At 36.6% G+C, this 11,789-nt stretch overlaps 1 protein-coding gene and 1 long non-coding RNA gene across 15 annotated transcripts in view; one reads left to right on the top strand and one right to left on the bottom strand.

The window, feature by feature from the left end:
- The window catches only part of LOC129565374 (leucine-rich repeat and calponin homology domain-containing protein), a 43,139-nt gene that overhangs the window by 10,526 nt on the left and 20,824 nt on the right, over positions 1-11,789 (bottom strand). The window lies entirely within an intron of this gene.
- LOC129565378 (uncharacterized) lies at positions 10,884-11,565 on the top strand. The gene is made up of 3 exons (XR_008687608.1): positions 10,884-11,041; positions 11,165-11,299; positions 11,386-11,565. It is a non-coding gene; the product is annotated as an uncharacterized LOC129565378 (long non-coding RNA).

Genomic DNA, 11,789 nt, shown 5'->3' with positions numbered 1-11,789 from the left:
GAGAGAGAGAGAGAGAGAGAGAGAGAGAGAGAGAGAGAGAGAGAGAGAGAGCGGTCAATAAAACCGCTTTTTTGATGGAAGAAAAGCATGCCACATCGTGTCATGTTCTAATGAATTAAATGCGATCGACGACTGAACGTGACGTTCATTTGTTACAAATTACAATGATGTTTGTTTCATTATTTCTTGGCCATTCTTTTCTAATCCTATGCATAATAAAATAACATCAATCGAATTTCGTTCAATTTTAAATGGAATCAGACGAATTTGAACTATTTCAAGTCGATTGATTGTGTGGGTCAAAACATTTCTGATCAAGAATTTTCCATTTGGCAACGAGCCAATACAGATAAACGAAACCAATTCGTTTACGCGTTTTGCTTGACTTCAGTTCAATTGACCGGAAAACTGCGCAAAAAGAACCATCGAAAGAGGTAAAGCGATAGAGGAAGAGAGTTTAAGCGAAATATAGAGAACAAAGAGGGAAAAAAAGAGAGAAAAACAACACTGTTGTTATTCTAGTTTTCAGAACGCACATCAAAATTCAAACAAATTTCTAATTGACGAACAGACACGGTCTGTGTTTGACCCAGAATATGGCTGCACACAGGCCCAACACAATTGAACAGTTTTAATAGAATTAAAGAGGATGCTACTAATAGACTGTTTGACTTGCTCTCTGTGGCCTATTGCGACATAACAAACAACCATTTCTATTTTCATACTTGATTATGTAAATGGGATGCGTCAATCAATAAATAAATGATCAATTCCACTGATCAATAACAACAAAATATTCTGTAAAATTCTCGGTGTTGAATATTCCGTCTATGTTCTTATATCTGTCTATGCTCCATTCAATACATCGACTCTATCAGTATTCCGCATGACAGTCAACGATGCATTCATGATATACACACGCTGCTGTTGGTTGTTACAATGACCCGCTAGACGATTGAAAAACGAATAATTTTCACCGTATTGACCATAAAACATATTATTGCCTTGAAAATACTTCGTTTTTCTTCCAATTTTATAATTGCAAATTAGTTTGGCTGTGTCGTAATAAATCTCTTCACTATTTTTTGGTTTATGGCGTCGTTTCAGTTTATGATATTCAAACAGACATATTCAATGGAATCACTCGTATGTGGCTGATTTGAAAAACAGTAGTTTTTTTCCCATTGAGTTGGTCGATTGTTCAAGTGCAGCAAGCATATAATGAGAAAATAGAGCCGGAAAGAAAAGAAGACGCGTTTGTTTCTTTTGAAAAAAAGAAGAAAAAGAGCCGAATGCAGTATGTGTTCAACAAACATCAATTTCCATTAAACGAAACTAGCCGAGCTGGAGGAAATCAATGTTTATTTATCTCTCACAGACGAAAGAGAATATTTACATTCGGTAAGCGTTCAACGAAAAATCTGCTAGTAATTGCAAAAAAAACCGAGAGCTGTGCCGAGATGCGGTAACATTCATCGTATTTCCGTTACATCGAAAAATACAGGAAATTTCAAGCATGAAGAGCATCCGTCATTGAATTTCGAACGTTTAATCGAATTCAGGCGCATTCAATCAAAACTGTTGTCAATCCTTTTACCGCACTGCATCTCTCCATTAGGAAAAAAAACAGTGAATCTCGTCTAAAAAAGCACCGCATTGACACACTGCAAATTAATTCTATTACGGACATTGAAAAATCTTTTCAATTTGTGATGGTGCATATTTTACCATATTTGATTTTGTATCGTGACATGCATTGCCATTGGAACTGCTAATGCATTTTTCGTTTTATTAACAAAGCAATAAAATGTGTTGTTAATAAGACGAACAAACTACGTCTGGTGAGTTCAATGTGTCCTTCACACCAAAACGGAGAAGAAAAAAAAAATACGATAAATAAATGCACCCTTGTCTTAATTTCATTAAAAGGGAATCGAATCATCATCATCGTCGTCGACGTCGTCGTCAATTTGCATTCCACTCCATTTAGATTCCATTTATATATTTCCACTGAATTTCATCACGTTTCATGGAATCGGTCGGTAATGCATAGTAATCGAAAAATCAGCGCATTTATGGAATGTTTTTTGATTATAAAATATTAAATTACAATGAAACCATATTGCAAACGAATCAAACGTTGCGTTGTGTGCGGTGGAAAAGGAGCAGAATGCAAATTAACTGCGTGCATGCTAAATCGCAAGCGCGTGTGTGGGCGCATGTACTTTCATTCAGATGGAATTGATGCATAAAACCTTTGACATTTTATGCGTTTGGTTTCTTCAATCCCTCCGTATTCCGATGAGAATAAGAGCGGTTTTGGGGTTGAGTCGAGACATTAAATATTAAAAGATTTCAACGAGAAAAAGACCGATGAAGCATATGAAATGCGCTGCATCAATTTTATGAGAGCATTTCTCCTCGTGTTTCTTTTTTTCGGTTGATGTAAATCTTGAGTATCTTTTTCTTTTTCCTTTTTTTATCGACATTTTCCAGATTTTGAACCCCAACTTCAATGCCCAAAATATTTTTCTATTCGAAATATGAATTTATGCATTTCAATGCTTGCAATTTCCATCCCGCAGCGGCTAGACAAATCGTAGACCAAAAGCGATAAATCGAGAAAATATGGTGCATAGGAAAAGACTTATCGATGTGATCTCTGACAACAACCGCAAATATTGATAAGCCGTCGGTTAAAAAATTGGATGTGAACGAGACCGCAATAAATGTGTTTTCAAATTAAAATGTTGGCTGTTTGAAAAGACGCCGAATGTTCGGGTGTGAATTGATAAGCTGAGCAAAGGCTAGACTAAATCCAAACAATGAATATCAACACACACAAACACACGTTCAAACAAATGAGCATTGTGTGAGCAGCGGCACATCGTTCGTTGGAACACGACAAGCCCATCAACGGTCACAACACCAAAAATCACAATGAGCGGAAGTGTATGACATCGACGTATTTGCACACGAATCAGGTTTTTGTGTGTGCAGAGAGTGTGCTGTGATGGGATGGACATTTGTTTCAATATATTTAGTACATTCTATCGACACACCATTCCAAATGGGTCTGAATGCAATAAAATGAAATGGGTCTGCATGAAATGGTCCCCTGCGAAATGAGTCGGTATTAGCTTGGCTTATGTGAAGGGCGTCTGCCGTAGCGAAATGATATACACTATAGAACACATGCCATTTCTTAGCAGAAAAATCCCCCTATTTTTTTCTAACAAGTATCTCAAACCACTCGAAGCACAAGTTAACCAGAGGAAGGAAAAAAAATCGCGTTCGCCCTGAGGAAGTAGCAGCAGCAGAAAAATTGCACAAAGAATTATTGACCGACATGAAAGTCGCGCACCGGCAAAAACATTTCGCTATCGCATAGAATTTGACAGGCAAACAAAGCGAATGTTTCGTTTCCACGGCAACCGTCGTACTTCTGCTGCTGCTTGAAATGATGGAGAGAGGCATTTGAAACGGTGCTGCTGCTGCTTCTAACTAGCGAGTATTTTGCCTGTGCGGAATCAATGAAACTCTCCCAGTGTTTGTCTGTGTAGTTATATTACACACATAGACCGTGTCATGTATAATTATTATAATAAATAAATGACATAAACAGATTCAATTCCGTTCAAAGAATGGAAATGCGTCTGCCGGTGTGTTTTTTTCTGCTCTCTTTCGCAGGTGCGGAACTTAGATGTGACTTCAATAGCTATAGAATACTATAGACACATACACAAAAACGACAATGCAATAACAGCTGGAAAGCGTTGAAAAGGTACGACCGGCTTTTTAAAGGCGTCCATATACGCTTTATTCAATAAATTTCATAAATAATATCATTTTGTGTGTCTGTTCTGCCAGCTTTGCAACGGATACGGCATTTTATTATTTAAGAAAATAAAAAACATTAAAAAGTGTGCTGTGAATGTAAAATGAGTTGTAAGGCTCGTGCAATGTCAGTGGCGCTGCCTTTATATGAGCGTGAATTTTGCAACGACCGAACGAGAAAAAGTATTAACCTTCAAGAGCAACTGAATCAATTTACAGCCATAAATGGGTGCAGTGCCATTGCTGCTCTCGTTATTCTTTCTTCGCCAGACATTCAACGCCAACGAATGTGAATGCTCTCGTAAATTCACAAATAATCAGGAGTTTATTCACTCTAGTAAAAAAAAAAAGATGGAATTTCTAGTAATGAATCGCTGCCGCTGCGGCCATCGTCTATCAAAAAATGAACTTCCAGTTGAAATGGCTTGAAATGCATTACATTCGGTCATTATTTTCGTCGTCTTCGTCTTTTTTTCTCTTCATTGCAAAGAAATGCGATCTTGAATGAATATTAAAATTTCCATTCGAGTGTCTGAGCACCGCATGAATGTCTCATACGCCTCGTAAATACAACTTTGATCCAATCTAATTAACATCGTTCCGAATACACATCCACTTTATATGGCCATATTGATTGCTACGCTGCACAAATAAATACAGCTATAAAATTATTTACTTTGCTCTCGCATTCAACACGAAAACTATGAGGGTCGGTCAAGTTCATGTGCATCACAAAATCGCATGTGTCCATAATTTGTGTGTCGGGTGTTTCATACACTATTTTTCTTCTCGAAGCGGAAAGCCAACAATAGTTCTATTTTGTCATGTATTACAACCCAAATGGATTTCACTTTGTGCACACAAATGGCCGTACAAAGCGTGCAGCGCCATTAATTTGCTCGTTCGAACTATACACAATGGCCCATTGCGAAGGTTGCACACGTACGTAGCGGATGCGAGAGTGAGAGAAAAAAAACGAAGAGAAAATGGTTTTATGCGTGCATTTCAACATAAATTAGTTGATATGTCTTGTGCAGACGATACACAGAGAAAAACGAATAGTTCTGAAGGGTGAGAATTCATTTCATAGACAAATATTAGGGTTTTATGCCGACTGCTATGACTAAAAATACTCCTTTTTTTCACCATTAAACTTCTTTATTTTCAACATATAATTGCAGCACCAATCTTCATGGAATTTCTTTCGACATAATTGCCGTACCGAGAGACTGAAGAAAAAAAAGTGTGCTCCATTCTTATTTTAATGAAAACGAACATGTACTGCAGCCGATTGACACGTGACGTTAATGAATGTCGCTGCTTTGAATGTTTTGTTTGCTCTTCTGTCGGCTATTGTTTTCCTATTTATCTTTGTCTTCTTTCGATGATGTGTATTTTTCACGAGTTCCAGGAATTCATCCAGGCCTGTGGATGTGTATACAAAACACAGAATGTGTGGAATGGGGAAATGCATGCATTCAGATTTGCTTTTAGCAAATGGGCTCTTTCACATTTTAATTCCCGTTTTACGTTCCATATCGATTTTCGGTTCTGTTCCTGTTGCGATTTACTCGCAATTAAATGAGATTGGCAGTGCCCTTTTGCATCGGCACAGAAAGACGTCAATGTCAAACCAAATTAATTGCCATTTTCTTTGCTGCGCGATCGCAGACTAAACATGCCGAAAACACATGCATATGGTTGATATTTCGTGCCGTGCCGAAATTTATTTTCACTTCATGCTCCAATCCGATTCGAAATATTTTTCAAGTTTAAAATATTTGCACAGGAAATCCATTGGTTATAGTAGCGAATATAAATCGTGTTTTGTTTTTGTTTTCAGTTTTGACTGTACTTCTCTCTCTCTCTCTCTCTCTCTCTCTCTCTCTCTCTCTCTCTTTCTCTTTCGCTCGTTCTATGTCTTTGTGTGCGCAAATGCTACTTGTGCCATGGCTGTTTTCGTCGTTGTATTGCTGTTACTTTTCGTCTGCAACGAATAATTTACAACCGTTTTTAGTCGCTTTAATCGTGAACTGAATAAAAATGTCACGCACAGACTATGGCCGGCTTATGTCGCTTTGCAAAGCGGTCGAATCGAATGTTTCTATTGCGATATTTGCATGGCAACACGGCAAAGAGAATGGGCATGAGCTCACCCTATTTTCAAAAGATCTACTGTTTTTTTTTGTCTGCATCGAAACGGTTATGAAAACAGTAAATCTGGTTTACAGTGTATGGGTTGTCTACTCGAAGCACATGCTTCATTTCTTTCACATTTGAATAATTGTCAAAAATGTGAGCGCAGTTGATCATCTGTCGCAAACAGTTGAACTTTTGGCAAACACATATGCCCGATTTTTTCGGTTCTGTACCATACTCATTTCTTCTTTGTTCTCGAAAAAAAAGAACCGAGTTCACGGCAAATATTTGCATGGATCAGTGCAAAGAGAAATTCGTTAAAAAAAACGATCATAATGGAAATTTATGCAAAATAGCGTCAAAAGTGTTTGCACGCAAAGGTTTGAGAAACAAAGTGGCACATATGCTGTTTACTGTCATTTCTTGCGAATGTATATAGATGAATCGAGCTTCGGTTTGTAAACACACTCACACGCAAAATCAATGACTTGAACCATAACAACAAAAAAATGTAAATATCATTGAAAATACGCTTCGACGACGGAATTGTGTTTGTTATTTTGCACAAACCAAACTGTATCTACATTGAATGTGGAGAAAAAAGACGGTGTTTTGAAATAAGAGTAAGGTGAATATGATGAGCAATTGCGTGATTGATGAATCACCATTGAGATTCAGAACAACGAGATCCAAAACATTGAAAGAGAAAACATGAACAAATTGACAGAGTAAAAATGAATCAAAACATTGAAAGAGATGGAAAAAAGTATGCAAATGTGTTTCACTGCGATTATTTCTGCCATGTTTACTGTTCAAGTGCTTTTTGATCGGATCGGCGGATGCGTCGTTGCGGTAATTCATCGGATGTTTTGTTTAAATTCAGTCATTACAACATTGAGATGGGGCATGACTTAACGATGCCATCGGGAAACAAAACGCAACGTACACACAATTTGTAACGAGACCATAAAACACTAAAATCTATACCAACTAGTACTAGTTGACCGAATTCTACATTTTTACGACTTTCGCCGCATCTGGCGACCGAAAAATCCACGAAACTCGACTATTTTTATACGAATTCAAAATAAACATACATAAAACTGTTTGAATTGCTGAATCGTTGGGAATCGTGACAATAAACATGGAAACGAAAATAAAAATAGACTTACACGATTTGTAAATAGCAGCGCAGCACGAGAGGAGAGAGAGAGGGAGAAAGAGAGTGCAATTAAAGAAAATCGACAACACTTTCATGCAACAACTGCAGTTAATTACAATCTTATCGCTTTACGCATCTATTGTGTCTGTTTCACGCGCTTGACGGCCGACACAACAACCATTCACGGTTCAGTGATACTTTCGACGTTTATCCCATTGAAAAATTGCTTCCTTCTTGCAGTTTATGTTGACTTTCTTTCGGAATTATCGCAGAAAAATAGTATCGTTAGCATTTATGGAACAGTTATTTTCAGGCTTGCCAATGCCATTTTGTTGATTATTTTTCTGTTTGCATTCAAAAAGATAAAACGGGCTGATTCATTTGTCTCGTTCATTAAAATAAAACACTGTCGATAGTCATCACATTTTTCATTATTATTTTTCTTGGACTGAAGAAAGACAACGATCTTTTAATGGCATAATTCTAAGGAAAAATCACGTATGTTGAAGAAGAAATAAAAACGTATTTGAACTTCAATTATGAACAAAACTTGTTCGAGAAACTAGAAAATTGTCTAGTTTCACGAACAAGAATAGATGACAATAACGTGCTATGCACGCAATCGCTTGTCGTCTTTTTTGTTAGAACGTTTTTGGACACACGACCATGTGAAAGGCACGGAGCATTTGTTTTTTCGCATTGAATATCATCGTTTATCGTTCGAAGAAACTTTAAGAATCAACGTCTTTCACTTTCAAGTTCTTTCACACTTCAAGTGTGTAGCGAGAAAATGTCAGCATATCTCTCTGTGTCGCTATATCGAGTGTCGACGATTTCAAAAGATGAATTGTTTGCCATCGAATGGCACAAAGTGCATTCGCTTGGCTTTGAAGCTGACACGGCTTGCATCATTGTAACTGAGACAGCCATTTCAATGGCCATCGAAATGAAGCTATTGACAGCACAATCCATTTTTTTCTCGATCTTTTCAATTTTTTTCCCTTCTCTCTAAATTGGATTTGTCTTCGAGATTTTTCTTCTTCAAATTCGATTTGTCTCTCCACAAAGACGAAAATATTTTGCTTGTAATGAAATATGAGCTCGGATTTTGTTTCTTGCACATATACACCACGATCAATCGAATGATGGACAGAATTCTAATGAGTTCACTCATGGATATTGAGAATTTGATAAGAAAAACAAAAAAAAAACGACCGAAAATATCATTTCAATTTGTAATGCACGACAACTTTATATTGTTAGAATCCAATCTAAAAGTGGTCAAATTGCTTTCAAAATGAGAAGAAAAAAAGCTTGAATGTGACAAAAAAGATAGTTTAACTGTGGATCATCTGTGTATGTGTCTGTCACCAGCTCATAAAAACCGTCTGCAATGTATGAAACATAAAAAAAATCAAGTCGTTCATTCATCGCACAATGGCGTCGTCGTTAGTGTTAATATCTGTATGTCATGAAAGAATTTGTATTTCTCTTGCTCTCTCATCTTTGTCATTCCACTTTCTTCGCCCCATGGAAATAGAAACATGGCAATGCCAATGAATTTGCGTGACTTGCACTTCAATCAATGACTTCCTTTCAAAAAATTCATCAATCAGAACCACAGAATAGAGAAAGAATGAAAAAAAAACACCAACAACAGCAACGTCATCTAACATCGGAACGGCTTATTTTATGGCGATGGAATAAATTTGAAAAATGAAACTGTACAAAAGATGGAATGTCTTTTCAATAATAGGATTATTGTGTCCGGAAAAAGGCGACCATCATTATCGATGAATCGATAAGCATGCGTCCAACAAACGCGTCCAATAATATAAATGATTGAAGCAATGTCACAATGAGGTATTCCATGAGAAATGTGAGCATTAACTATTTTTAAATAGTCAAACACGACATTCCATATTTCAAACCTGATTCTAATCGTTTTCCGAGCTAAACAAATTATAATCTAATCACAAATGAATTCAAAGTCTGATGAAATACGCTTTCAAATTTGATTCGAAAACCATTTCGCAGTACGAGTTGCTACTCACACATGTAGTAGTGATTTATTTTACACGTTAAATTGTGAATAATTCGAATTAAATGGGAATACACAGTGAATTCAATTGAATTACATTGAATAGAAAATAAAGTGTGTATTGTTTGTAGCATGGTCGCGCGCGACTCGCTTCATTCAATTGTGTTTTATTTACGTTCAGTTTGGGTCAAATTGCCTTGAGGCAATTTTCGTAATGCGCTTAACCATCATCATAGAGTCAAATTCGTTCGCCAGTTTACCCAAAACGTTACTCCATACATCCATACAAAAACTGTGTAGATAAGAACGAAAACCGAGCCATGTGTAAATGGAAAACTGCCTAAGGCCTACATATGCACTGCAGTGAATTTTAAACGATTGCGTCATAGCAAATTCATTTAGAAACAGTCAAACAACACAAATAATGTGATTCCATAGTTTGATTCGCTCGGCAATCAATTAAAAAGTCAGACCGTCAGCCAGCCTAATGGCTGTTGATTTCATTTTCTAATGAAACGTAAATTCTTTCGGAATATTATCAGAATTAAGTCAATGTTACGAATAAACAGATGCCGGCAAATATTGTTCGTTGTTGTTGTGGTTGCGCATGTGTTATTCGCTGCTTTAAATGAATTTATGGGAAAAGCGCCACAGATCTTTCACATTCAAAAGTGATTCATTGCTTAATAAAGGGATAATTTCATAGTGTAAAGTCTTTGCTCTAGACTATGGAGTCTATAGACTCAGTATATAGATATCAGACGAGCTATTACAATATCTTCAAACACATTTAAATCGTTGAAATTCATTTAGAGTGCTTTTGAACTGCTGGCGACATTTTAGTGCACTGGTCGGCTAGCTTTGCTATTTTGTAAAGGCACTCTAGTGTAATTAAGTTGACTGGAGTCAACTGAAATGCCAATGCGATAATGGGAATGCAGTTTATCAGCTGACATTTTGATGTTATCTATGTCGAGAGGTAGAACGAGCTTGGTTCGTTGGAGTGTTTTGCTTATGTAACGGCTTATACCAAACAAGACTATCATTCAATTTACCAAATGACTTCTGCTTCAAATTCTAATTGAAGCGATTATTATCATTGACTGACGCATCGATTAGACGATATTCAAGGGAATTGAATCGATATATTGGAATTGCCTGACATAAAATGACTGATATGAACGAAATAGCTGATGTAACGCACCAAAAATGCTAGACAATCAAATTTTTGGCTTTTAAGACAAATTCCATTATGGAAACGATATCGATTTGGTTCTTGAATGTTCATGCTTCTTGATGCGGCCATGTGTTTATAAAAAAACGCAAATTCATAAAAACGTTCCGTGTATCACGCGGTGCTCAATATTTATTCACTGAGGTATTTGATATCGTTCGAATGATTCATGCGAAAAACAAAAAGCCAACATCGGCATTGCGCGTTCAAAAACATGAAAATGCGCGTCTAACTGTGATTGAAACGAAATGTGCTTACTTCTGAGAAGACTTAACTCTTTTATTCAATACAAACAAATGCACAGACGAAATGTTATGATTTTCAATACAAACAAATTATGAATTGCTCTGCGATTCTTGATTATGCGGCAATTTTCGATTTTGCTTCTGATATGTTGAACACATCATGATAAATTCTTTGTGTTTTTCAGTATGTGCAACCGAAGAATTTCAACTGATTTTGTCTCATTACTTCATTGCGACGAATCACATATAAGAAGCTGAAGCTCCGTCAAAATTCAATCAGTCGGCAGCTAGGAAACCGTGAAGATCATTTCGCAGAAGTTGTGCAAGTTTTTACGTTTGAAATCGATCGATTCAAGTTTCGAGTGTGAAAAAAATCCGAAGTGGTAATTGAATTTTTGTTTTTGCGAGTGAAATTTTTTTGTAAAAGTTTGGCGAGTGATCATGACTTAAGAATAAACGAAAATTCACCAAATAACACATTTTATTTGTGCATTTTAATTTCATAGAAGATGTCTGAAAAACTCGACAAGGTGGTGTTCAACTGCTCCCGGTGCAAATGCACTTACTACGCCACCAATTGCAGCATGAACGAACAACGCACATGCCGTAATTGCTTGAACACCAATCGTCCCATCCGAAAGGTACGATTTGTATGAAATCTGTTATCATTAAATGAAATCGTTGATGTTCATCAGTCTAATGCATTTGGATTTTCTTTTCATTGCAGAGCGAACCACACAGTGGTTACACTCCAAAAGCTGACAAGAAGAGCCCTGGCCGTCCAAAGCGCACCTAATCCAGAATGATGGCATTCGTCGAAATTCTGAATACACTACGCATCTTTTTGAAATATGCACACAACAATACTCGTATCCTAGATTGAACATTATTTTGTGTACGATCATCATTGACATTTTAACGAGTTTCTAATAAAATTTCAAAAAACGTAAATGCAATAGTGTTGTCATTTCGTTTGATTTCCTTTTTAGAACATCTCCTTTTTCAGATTTTGAAACAGTCAGGGGTTTTAGCAACTAAGAGGTAACTGATTAAGAATCTAAAGCTCTTTAAATGTGAAATATTCTTCCTGAATAAGGTGTCTTCTTGAAAATTGTCATATTTTCTGTTCGA

Source organism: Sitodiplosis mosellana, unplaced genomic scaffold (assembly GCF_009176505.1).
Source record: "Sitodiplosis mosellana isolate CC-2019 unplaced genomic scaffold, AAFC_SMos_1.0 Smas_scaffold_2, whole genome shotgun sequence".
Lineage (NCBI taxonomy): Eukaryota > Metazoa > Arthropoda > Insecta > Diptera > Cecidomyiidae > Sitodiplosis > Sitodiplosis mosellana.
This window is presented reverse-complemented; position numbering and strand designations above follow the sequence as displayed.